The sequence below is a fragment of the Colobus angolensis genome, unplaced genomic scaffold (genome assembly GCF_000951035.1).
Source record: "Colobus angolensis palliatus isolate OR3802 unplaced genomic scaffold, Cang.pa_1.0 Scaffold140, whole genome shotgun sequence".
NCBI lineage: Eukaryota > Metazoa > Chordata > Mammalia > Primates > Cercopithecidae > Colobus > Colobus angolensis.
The window spans coordinates 2,415,773-2,428,668 of NW_012114489.1; positions in this window are offsets into that span (position 1 = coordinate 2,415,773).

Sequence of the window (12,896 nt, forward strand, 5' to 3'; positions counted from 1 at the left end):
TTGGGAGGGGGGGATGAAGAACCCGGAAGTGCACCATCTTGCCTCCGTTCGTCCAAACAGTGGACTATACAGGTGAAACCATTTTATTTTTCCCAATCACTGCTTTCAACCATGCATCACCAAGTCCCTTTTCCCATTCTTTAATGACACCTTGGTTGGACCTCATGACTTGCTGGGCTCTCTTGGTTGGTAAAGCTGACAGTCCCAATTACAATTTCAACATCGTATTCTCGGGGGGGTGAGGGAGGACGCGAGAAGGGAGAGAGAAATATTCCTGCGAAAATGGTCCTTTCCCAGGTGTGAAGCTCTGATTTGCCGAGTGAGGTGAAGGGTCTCTGAGCACGGGGCTGGTCCATTTTTCTGAGGCGACGGTGTTGAACTTCACTTGGATTCGGACTCCTCTGGGCTTTCTAAGTAAGCCCTGTGCTCCTTCCTGTGGAGTCTTTCCAAATTCAGAAGCTGTAGGTTCACGGGATCAAGGTGGGAGTGATGCTCCCATTTGCTTTCCAGGCACACCGCCCCCTCAGTACCTTTTGAACCGGTCACGTTCAGATATCTCTAGACCACAAGGGGGCACCAGACTCCAGGTTCACACACAACACGTCCCTCAAAGAATATTTGTCAAGCTCGCCCACAGTTCCCAAGGCTCCAGGGTGGTCCAGTGTGGGCCTGCGGTTCTGTGCAGCTCCACAAGAGCCCAGGCAGTAAAATTGGATGCCAGCTTTGCCTTCATGCAGACCTCCCACTCTCCCGGAGCGACCCTCTTAGAGGTCTTCCTTGTACATACAACTCTTGGCTTGGGAGAGCAGGGGAGTCCCAGCACTCCCTTCCCCACCCCTTCCTACTCTGTCCCAAGAAAAGAAAAGCCCCTCCCTAGGAATACTCAACTTCTCTCCCTCCCCTCCCCATCCTCCCGTAGCTACAGAGGCTGGAGAAGGGTGGTTGAAGGGAACGGTCAGAGTCCAAATAGGGCCAGTTCTGCCATCTCTTAGTACTCTCTGAGAACGTGTCTGCTGGCTCGTTGCAGCCGCTCGTTAGGATGTGGGAGCTCCTGATGCTTTTTGTTTCCACCTTTGGCAACTCTGGGACAACAGGAAAAGTCCTATCATGCGTGAGCGCCACACACACGCACACACGCGCGCGCACGCACATACACAAGCACACACAGGCGCGTGCGCACACGCACACACGCGCACACACAAGTACGCACACACAAGCACGCACACACGCACGCGCGAACACACGCACGAGCGCACACACACACACACAGCGCTTCCCAGCCTTCTTCCATCCTTGCCTATTTAAAATCTCCGGCTTTGCCCTCCCAATTTCCAGTGGGAAAGAGCAGAAGGAAAAGCGATGAGGCCTATGGCTGGTGAGACAGGTTTTGGAAGGACTGTTTTGGGTGAGTCTGATAAACTCTAATGAGTTTATCGTAAGACTTGAGAAAGTCAGTGTGAAGCAGGAGGCAGCTTGAGAAACTTGAGCTCTCTATGCCTGTCATCGCTCTGGAGCGCATTCTTTGATATGGAAAAGTGATGTTCTCTAAGAATTGTGTAAAGTGTTATGCAAATAGAGCTTCAAAACAAATCCCCTAATGCCCTGCCTTCTTCTAAGCAGGATTACTCTTGGGCTGTAAGCGGCTCCTCTACAGAAACGTTAAAGCTTCCACCGGAAGTAAGAAGGGGAAGGGGAACGGGGTGATTTTTAACAAGTGGTATTTGGAGCTATGCATCTTTTTCATACTCCCTGAGAAGCCAGTTATTTTGAAATGATTGTTTGGCAGTGTTTGGAGAGTGGGAGGTTTGAAGTTGAGATTATGGAGGCCTTTATGGTTGTTGATAATGATGAGTTCTACTGTAAAACCATGGGAATGATTGCCTGTGGTTGGTGTCTAACAGGATCTTTGCAGGAGAGGAGGTTAAGGAACTGAAGGCCCAGGCTACTGGAAGGATTATCTATGTGGATACTAAAATCATCAAGAATTCATACTCCTGGCATAGTGTTGAAGAGGATGACAATGAGTCAGGCCCTAGAATCTTCAGGGTATGGTGGGGAAGAAGAGGGGTTTGGTTTTAGAGGTCAATTACATCAAGATGACCCTTGATACTGGTTGTAGGGAAACTTCTTCAATGTCTTTTTTTTTTTTTTTTTTTTGTGACACAGAGTCTGGCTCTCTCACCCAGTCTGGATGGAGTGCAGTGGTGCAATCTCAGCTCACTGCAACCTCTGCCTCCTGGGTTCCAGCGATTCTCCTGCCTCAGCCTTCTGAGTAGCTGGAATTACAGGCACCCACCACCATGCCTGGCTGATTTTTTGTATTTTTAGTAGAGACGTGGTTTTGCCATGTTGGCCAGGCTGGTCTCGAACTCCTGACCTCATGTGATCTGCCCGCCTCGGCCTCCCAAAGTGCTGGGATTACAGGTGTGAGCCACTGTGCCTGGCCTTCAGTGTCATTTTTTAAAGTATTGAGAGCATGCTTACATGCAAGGCCTTTTGCTAGGTACTTGTGGGGAAGAGTAGGGCACATTCTCTGTCTTCAGTGGGATTAAAGTCTACTCAGACAGAGAAGGGAAATAAACAAATGATTTTACATCAAGGAGACTATGACAAATATCATTTAAAATAAATCTTATTGGGTGGAATTGGGGAAGGCTTCACAAAGGAGGTGACCTTCAGGTGACCTTGGCTTGGATTTTTATAGGTTTAGATGGGGGCGGGAAGAAGGTGTTCTAAGTAGAGGAACCACACGAGCAAAGGAACAGTGGAGGATGATCAGCGCAGAAGAGGCGCTATCTATAGCATGGTGTATGTGCAGAGCAGAAGTGAAGGAAAGGGCTAAGACAGGCTGGCTCCATAGCATGGATCTTCTTGGTAATTTAAACGAGACAGATTCTACTGTTTGAATTAGGAAGCCAGGTGGGGCATGGTGGCTCACACCTGTAATCTCATCACTTTGGGAGGCTGAGGTAGGCGGATTGCTTGAGCTCAGAAGTTTGAGACCAGCCTGGGCAACATGACAAAACTCCGTCTCTCTCTCTCAAAAAAAAAAAAAAAAAAAAATTAACTAGGTATGGTGGTGCGTGCCTGTAGTCCCAGCTACTCGGGAGGCTGAGGTGGGAGAATTGCTTGCCCAAGGAGGCTGCAGTGAGCCATGATTTCACCACTGCACTCCAGCCTAGGTGACAGAGTCAGACCCTGAGACCCTGTTGGGAAAAAAAAAAAAAAAAAGGAAAGAAAGAAAAAAGAAAAAGAATAAGGAAGCCAACAGAGTCACAGGATTGACAATGCCTAAAGGGGGAAAAAGAAATTCTAAAGCCCTTCTTCCACTTAACAAAGGCTTCTAACAGAAATATTTGTTACCTTGTGGAAACAGAATTGACAATGTCCATATTATTATTACCAGAGCAACACATTATTTAATTAGATAACCATCCAACCAGAGTTGCAGACTTTTAGGTGTTATAGGTGCCATTTCACAGGACATAGCAACACACTCTGATATCCAGGTAACTTAAGAGGTACATTTCTTTAGAAGAACACTTCCAAGGACAATTTTATAGTAACAAAACAGACTAGGATTATGGCCTTTCATCCAAGCCTCCACACTGGCAAGGAGAGTGGGATAGATACTTGCATGAATGTTCCCCATTCGAATTTTATGACATGGAACTGGCTGTGTGTCACATAATAGTGTCTGCTTCTCTGAAGCTGCAGGGAAGAGGGAACATTTTCTCTTTATTTTTCTGAGATTTTTTTGTCACCAGGAGTTGGGGCTGGTCGTTAGCAGGTTAAGTATTAAAATTCCAAGAAGCTTAAAAATTACAATATGGGCCAGGTGCGGTGGCTCATACCTGTAATTCCAGCACTTTGGGAGGCCAAGTCAGGCAGATCACTTGAGGTCAGGAGTTCAAGACCAGTCTGGCCAACATGATAAAACCCGTCTCTACCAAAAAATTAAAAAATTAGCTGAGCGAGGTGGCACACACCTGTAGTCCCAGCTACTTGGGGAGGCTGAGATGGGAGAATTGCTTGAACCCAGGAGCAAAGATTGCAGTGAGCCCAGATCGCGCCACTGCACTCCAGCCTGGGTGACAGAGTGAGAATGTGTCTCAAAAAAAAAACAAAAAAAAACAAAAAACAATATGGAAAAGAAAGGCTGTAGAGAAGTTTAACAAAGTAAATATGAGGTAGATAATACTAGGTCAAACCATATGAGATTGCTGATATTTGATACTTTTGCCCCATTAAAATGGCAATTTCCCCTTCCCGAGTCCAAGGGATCTCATTGTTCAGTTCCCACCTATGACTGAGAACATGTGGTGTTTGGTTTTCTGTTCTTGCGATAGTTTGCTGAGAATGATGGTTTCCAGCTGCATCCATGTCCCTGCAAAGGACACAAACTCATCCTTTTTTATGGCTGCATAGTATTCCGTGGTGTATATGTGCCACATTTTCTTAATCCTCATAGGGAGGGGGGAGGGGAGAGGGATTGCATTGGGAGTTATACCTGATGTAAATGACGAGTTGATGGGTGCTGACGAGTTGATGGGTGCAGCACACCAACATGGCACAAGTATACATATATAACAAACCTGCACGTTATGCATATGTACCATAGAACTTAAAGTATAATAATAATAATAATAAAAAGGCAATTTCATACAATTCAATGTAAAATCTACAGTTTCAGTCTTAAATGCCAAATGAGAAATATGAAGTTAATTTGGGAAATATTGAGGAGCCACCATTGGGGGAGAAACGCTATGATTGGAACTGTGGTTTAGCATAGTTTATGAGGCAGGAATGCGAGGGAGGAATTGGAAGGGGAGAGCCTGGGGGTCAAACCATACTTTATACCCACTGTACTTGAAAGAATACCCCTAGATTCGTTGATAGTATAAATGCACTGAGGAGCTATATTAGCATTCACCTTTTAAATTAAAGATTGAGAGTTCACAACTTCTTCATCTAAGAGGTAGATATAATAATGGCTACTTCACAGGGCTTAGGTAAGGATCAAATGATATTATACATGAACAAGACGTTTAGAAACACTGTATCTTATCTCCTGCTACTTGAAATGTCTGCAGCTCAGCAGCAGAGGTATCACCTGGGAGCCGGTTAGAAATGTGACTCTCATTCGCCTTAAATGCTCTCTGTCCCATGGAGAGGGACCCAGCATAGAAAAGCCACACACTCAGCCTGGATGCGTGGAGAGGCTGAAGGACTCACCGGAGGGCACCCAGCCAGCCCACAGTCAGGGAAGTGGGGAGGAGGCGGAAACCCATGCCTTCCAGCTGAGCACTTGAAGTGTTAGCTCAGTAAGTATTGGCCAGTCAGGCGCCTTGTGGCCAGAGCAGAGCCACCAGGTCCCACTGCCCCCAGCCCTGCACAGCCCGCCCTCCTGCCTGGGTAGGGGAGGCTGGAGGTCATCAGAGACACTGACTGCTGCCATAGCACTGATCAGTGACAAATTATAGGAATGTAGCAGTGTTGGAATTACCTGGAACAGTTTGTGTATGTGTTGGGCGGGGCGGGGAGCGGTGCAACTAAACAAACACAAAGTTTTCTGTGTCAGGTATTGGGCTGGACAGGGCAGTTGTGTGTTGGGGTGGTTTTTTTCTCTGTTTTTTGTTTGTTTCTTGTTTTTTTAATAATGTTTACAATCTGCCTCAATCACTGTGTCTTTTATAAAGATTCCACCTCCAGTCCTCTCTCCTCCCGCCTACTCAGGCCCTCGAGGCTATTAGGAGATACTTGAAGAACTCAGTAAAATCCTAATCCAAATTAAACTTTGCACATATTTATATTTATATTCAGAAAAGAAACATTTCAGTAACTTATAATAAAGAGCACTATTTTGTAATGAAAAAAATGTGAATCTCAGGCTCTACCACAAACCTGCTGAATCAGGATCTGCATTTATTTATTTATTTATTTATTTATTTATTTTGTGGAGACTAGGTCTCTCTATGTTGCCCAGGCTGGTCTCAAGCTCCTGGCCTCAAGTGATTCTCCTGCCTTGACCTCCCAAAGCCTTGGGATTACGGGAGTGTGCCACAACGTCCAGTGGGATCTGCATTTTAATAAGATTCCCAGGTGATTTGTATACACAGTCAAGTTTGAAAAGGACAGCTCAATCCCAAACCAATTACACTCAGACTAAAATATCTTTTCCATCCATTGGATGTGTCATTTTTCAACATTTAGTGCATGGTCCTTGTCTTCCCTGATCAAATCAGAAAATGCGAAGTTCACATGAGGTGCCATAGCATCGTTGAAACAGTGGCTTTTCAGATCCTGACTCTTGATGCTTGCTATCTACTTACCTTGGGCAAACTGCTTCATCTGTACAAGCCTCCTCTGTGTCCTCATCTAAAAAATGGATTTTAGCGTTCCAACATCCCCAAGTTGCTGTGATGACTGATAGAGATAATGCATATTAAGGATCATACGTAGAGCATAGCCTGATGTAGTGAATAGTCACCAAATTGTACCTACTTGTTTTTTAAACAAGGAAACTCACATTTATATGGTTTTAAAAAAAGATCAAGAGTTCAATGATAGGCCACAATGGGTGGACTATAAAAATGGGCTTTCATACCCCAGTAGATTCGAATCTGGGCAGACTGTTATACCAACCTAATTTAAACAGACACACACACACACACACACACACACACACACACACACACCCCTACATTAAGGAGGAAAGGAAAGGAGGCATTTTCAAATCCATGACTCTCCCCACTTGCAATCTCATCCACACAGATCCCACCCTCCCTCCAATGAATCCTCTTGAGAAACAGATTTATATCTACAGAGTAATATTGTGAATGGTGTTTACTGTTTTTAATACCTTTTTGAGGATAAGGCAGACTGACAAAAGAATCCAATCCCATGGGCTTGTAAACTACTCACAGGGCTTTTCTAATAGGGCTGCGGTAGCTGTTTGGTATCTCAGAATAAATCTAAATCATAGAATAGGCTCAATAGCAGGAAATGCTCTTATCTCATTGTTCCTCAGACCCAACCATGCATGCAAGGGGGCTTGTTAAAACCCAGATTGCTGAACCCCACCATCTGAGCGTCTGATACAGCAGGTCTGGGGTGGGGCGTGAGAATTTGCATCTCTAACAAGTTCCCAGGGATGCTGATGCTGGTGGTCCTGGGACCATACACTCTTTGAAAAACGCTCTACTCTATGGAGAAGAGTCTGAATGTGCCAGTGAGAAGGATGATCTACTCTTCTACTCTGAAGAAAGAGAAGCATGAAAGTCTTTTTTTTAAAAGGATAGAATACTCAGGTAACTGAAGTCAACCAAGTAGGTCTGGGTGGATGGGCCCTGAGAGTTAGCATTTCCAAGTTCCCAGGTGTTGCCGCTGCTGCTGGATCAGGGACCATCCACACTTTGAGAACCTGTCTGGATGCAAATCACATGGCGGTCCTCCAGGGTGAATGCTGTAATTCCAAATTTAAACCTGAGTTATTGAAATTTCAACCTATTTAAACCATTCAAATACTAGAATGCTGGCTGTCTTCCAGACTCAATACCTTTTTGTAGGGAAATGGGTAGAAAAGATAGAGAAAGACCCCATGAGAGGGGAGAGAAGACAGAGAGGAGAACCATTGCATCAGCTAATAATCTCTTGCTGGAGACCCACTGGTTCCCAAGTCGTCAGATCTCCAAAGCTAAAATTATATCCATGTGAGTATTTTAGGCCATAGAGAAAATAGGAAAACATCAAAGGTGATGGTTTAGACACAATGCTATTAAGACTCATGTTTTAAACCTGCTGGCTATGTTTGTTACATCAAAACCTTCTTTTGAAAGAGGAAAACTACAACCATTACTCTTTGACCTAAAAATTATTGGAAAATGGAAGACGTGAATTTTGTAAGAATCAACTCTTGGAGTGCTGTTTAGTTAATAAAAACACCATGTTCCTTTGCTATTCCGGGGGAAGGAATGCCAGTTTCAAAACCCTTTCCTCTAGTTAAAAATAATGTTATCAAATATCTACTTAATAAGTAACTGCAAAATAATACCTTCTTTATTATATCAAAGATGAGCTTAGAGGCCTTAAGAACTGATTTCTTGTCAATATCTCTTAAAAGAGGAGATAGTTATGGCAAAAAGTGAGGGCTAGAGTGTGTAGAGGGATAAAGGCATCTGTATTTGATCACGTCTTGAAATTATAGGGTTGTCAGCAAAATAATAATATTATTATTGTTTTTGAGACAGAGCCTCACTTTGTTGCCAGGTTAGAGTGCAGTGACATGGTCTCGGCTCACTGGAGCCTTGGCCTCCTGGGATCAAGCGATCCTCCCACCTCAGCCTCAGCTGGAGTAGCTGGCATTACAGGTGCGCTCATCCATGATCAGCTAATTTTTCTGTTTTTGGTAGAAATGAGGTTTCACCACATTGCCCAGGCTAGTCTTGAACTCCTGGGTTCAAGCGATCCTTCCGCCTCAGTCTCCCATAGTGCTGGGATTACAGGCATGTGTCACCACACCCAGCCAGAAAATATTGTCTGAGAACTAGTAATATTCTGGTCGCCATACTTTTTTTTGTTTGTCTTTGAAGCAAAGCAAAAGCATAAGCATAGTCATAAGGCAAGAATCTTGGTCTTATTTTTTTCAATCTCATGATTACTTTCATAAGGTAATCAGCCATTGAGGTGATTAAGAGATTAAGCAATCAAGAAGGGAAGGTTTGCTTTACAATCCTTTCTTTGCATGACCTATAGATACCATTCCTCTCTGCTCCTCTGTAATACCTAGGACCACGCTCCAAGCCCAGAATTATCCCTGATTGAATTAGGCTCTTTGGACTGCCTTCCATTTCCCATTGAAACCTGTCTGTGGAGAATGGATTCAGTTGCAGAGAAATAAGCATGAGTATACGAATGATAGTGCAATTTTGTATTTCTTTTCTTTCTTTTTTTTTTTTTTTGAGATGGAGTCTGGCTCTGTCGCCCAGGCTGGAGTGCGGTGGCCGGATCTCAGCTCACTGCAAGCTCCGCCTCGCAGGTTTACGCCATTCTCCTGCCTCCGCCTTCCAAGTAGCTGGGACTACAGGCGCCCGCCACCTCGCCCGGCTAGTTTTTTTTTGTATTCTTTAGTAGAGACGGGGTTTCACCGTATTAGCCAGGATGGTCTCGACCTCCTGACCTTGTGATCCGCCCGTCTCGGCCTCCGAAAGTGCTGGGATTACAGGCTTGAGCCACTGCGCCCGGCCGCAATTTTGTATTTCTAGTCATCTGTTACATTGATTTTCTCAGCCACTATTCCTTCAAAAATTTTCTTCGAAAAAGAACACCATGCCCTTTCTGACCAAAGTGAGATCAAATCTGCTTCCTCTGGTCATGGGCGAAAATCTCTGAAACTTTCCGCGGGAGGAGTTAATGTCAATGTCACTGATAATCTTTAACCGAGGTTGCCAGATTTACTAAATAAAAATACGATTTGCCCAATTACGTTTGAATTTCAGGTAAACAAAGAATAATTATGTTTTAGTATAACTACATCCCACATGTAGAGATTCAAATTAAGATGAAATAAAATTTAAAATGCAGTTCCTTTGTTGCACTAGTCATATTGTTAAATGCTACATGTTGCTAGTATTTAGCACAATGGACAGTGTAGCCTAGTGCGGGCTGTAGAACATTTTCATCATCACAGAAAGTTCTGTTGGACATTACTGTTTACAGCAAACCAGGGAGATGTTCCTGGAGACTGGGGCCCAGGCAGATAGTTCAAGCTAATAGGCTCTTGACGCACCATCTATTCCTCCTTCACATATAAAAATGCAAGTGATCCTCAAAGGCCAGGGGGAAAGGATCCTACCGGCCATTGCCTTTTGGGATAGCCCAATCTTGTACCTATTATAGGGCTGAATTGGCCAGTGCTGTGCAGAACTGGTCGTTAATTCGTAGCCATTAGCATTTCTTCTGCGAGAAGCAAACCCTTTATGTTTGTATAGGGCTTTGCAGATAACGAAGCATTTTCAATTCCACTTGAGATTTTTTCTTTTTTTTTTTTGGCCAGTGCTATTATTTACTTATATAACCTCATGCCTTTATCAGAAGGGGCTTTTGAATGTTCTTACCACATAGGATTTTATCCTAACAATCACCCTGGGTGGTAATCAGACCCATGAGAAAAATAACAAGAACATGAAACCAGTTCCAAAAGAATTGCCTCATGCCTTAATGCAGGTTCTCACACTTGAGCTTCCAATCAGAATGCCCCTGAGGGCTTGTTAAAACACAAATTGTTGGGACTCAGCCCCAAAGTTCCTGATTCAGTAGGTCTGGGCTGGGGCTCAAGAATTTGTATTTCTCACAAATACCTAGGTCAAATACGGTCTGGGGACCGTACTTTGAAAACCACTGCTATTGTGACATGGCCCTGCCCCAACCTAATGATATAATGAGTTTAGACTTTTTTTTGTTTCTCTGACCTGGCGGACTCCTCACTCTGTTAGAGCTGCTTTGACGAGCTACATCTGTTCACTTATTTGGGTTATTATCACTTTTATTCTTTGCACAGCTTTTATCCATCTGCTGGTTTGATGATAAACTGAAGTGAGAACAACTTAAGCCAAGTTCAAGTTGACATTCTCCCTGTCTTTGCATCTGACTGTGGTGTGCCCAGATTGTAGACTGGCCAGGCTCACTGGGTAGATATTTTAAATCCTCACGTGTATATTCACAAACTGAGCACTGGAAAAAGAAAAAGAAAATAACTTGCTCAAGTCACAGAGCTAGGGGGAGGTGGAACCAGGATATGAATCTAAGATTTCCAACTTCAGTTTTGGTACTAAGAATATTCCGGGGTTTGTGAAAGTGTTCTGAGGTTTATGATTTTTAAAAAATAATAGTGGAATCTGTTTTCATTTCAACTGTAAAAGCCTCCAAGTGTTGACTAGCTGTTTGGGGCAGTCAAGATCCTGTGCCTGTTCGTAGCAGGCCTGTTCCAGCATCAGCCACTTGGTTCTTTTGGCACTCAGGTGACGGCCTCATCTGCTATGGGGGTTTTGACCATTTTACAGCTTTTAATTATTTTTATTCAATTGTCTAACTTATTCTCACAATGGATTATTGGGTTCAGAAAGGAGGCATCAAAAATACTGATTTTAAAATAGAGTGAGCTACTGAACTGTATACACTTAAAATGGTTAAGATGGTAAAAAAAAAAAAAAATAGAATGAGCTGATGAGGGAAATAAAAATGATAATTCTGAATTTTGACCTTATACCTGTAAGGAACATTCATATTATCATTTCTTACCACATCAATATTTCCTTTTTTGAGAATAAAATTATCCATTTCCACAGCTTGTGACTTCTGAAGAAGTGCTTGCAAATAGCTGCCAAAAAGTGCTCATGTCTCCTCTTTTAGAAACAAAACACTATAATTATAATAATAAAGGAATGTATTTTTTAAATTGCAAAAGTCAAGAATTCCAAATAACAGGCCATGGAAGCAGTCTGGATGGATTCAACACATAGTTAAATTTCAATCCACTTATTAATACACATTTGATCCCTAAACACGATATTAATATGTCATTTTGAATTTGTAGATAAACCATGTTCTTGCTTGTATACTTTAAAAAATTATTTGCTATGACTTTTTTGAATTGTTTTTATTTTTATTGATAAATAATAGATGTACATATTTTGGGGTACATGTGATAATTTGATATATTCATATAATGTGTAAAAATCAAATCAGAGTAATTGGGATATCCATCACCTCAAGTATTTATCGTCTGTTTATTCTAGGATGAATTTATTTTCATCTAGCTATTTGAAATGTACAATAGATTATTGTTAACTATAGTCACTCTACTGATTTATCAAACTCTAGGTCTTATTTCTTCTAAGTGTGTGTTTGTACCCATTAACTGATCTCTCTTCATGCCCTCTGATATGCTTTGGCCGTGTCCCCATCCAAATCTCATCTTGAATTGTAATCACCATAATCCTCACATATCGCGGGAGGGACCCAGTAGGAGGTAATTGAATCGTGGGGGCAGTTCTCCCATGCTGTTCTTGTGATAGTGAGTTCTCACGAGATCTGATGGTTTTATAAGCATCTGGCATTTCCCCTGCTGGCACTCATTCTCTCTGATGCCACCCTGTGAAGAGGTGCCCTCAGCCATGATTGTAAGTTTCCTGAGGGCTCCTGAGCCATGCAGAACTGTGAGTCAATTAAACCTCTTTTCTTTATGAATTACCCAGTCTCCGGTGTTTCTTCACAGCAGCGTGAGAATGGACTAATACACTCCCTCTTCCCTGATTCTGACAACAACCAAACTTCTCTCTGCCCTCATGAGATTCACTTTTTTAGCTCCTACATATGAGTGAGAACATCTGATATTTGTCTTTCTGTGTCTGGCTTATTTCACTCAACATAATGACCTCCAGTTCCATTTATGTTGCTGCCAATGACATTAGCATTTCTCCTGAGAGAAACAAATCCTTTATGTTTGTATGGAGCTTTGCAGATAACGAAGCATATCCAAGTCCACATGGGATTTTGGGGGGCCCAGTGCTTTTATTTATTTATTTATTTATTTTTATAACCTCATGCATTTATCGGAGGAGGCTTTTGAATATTCTCACCACATAGGATTTTATCCTCACAATCACTCTGAGTGGTAAGGTTTTCATTCATTTTTATGGCTGAATAATATTCCATTGTGTATGTACACCACATTGTATTTATCCATTCATCTGTTGATGGGAGCTTAGGTTTATCCTATATCTTGGCTATTATGAGTAGTGCTGCAATAAACATGGAGGTACAAATATCTCTTCAATATATTGATTTCCTTTCTTTTGGGTATATACCCAGTAGTGGAATTTCTGGATCATGTAGTA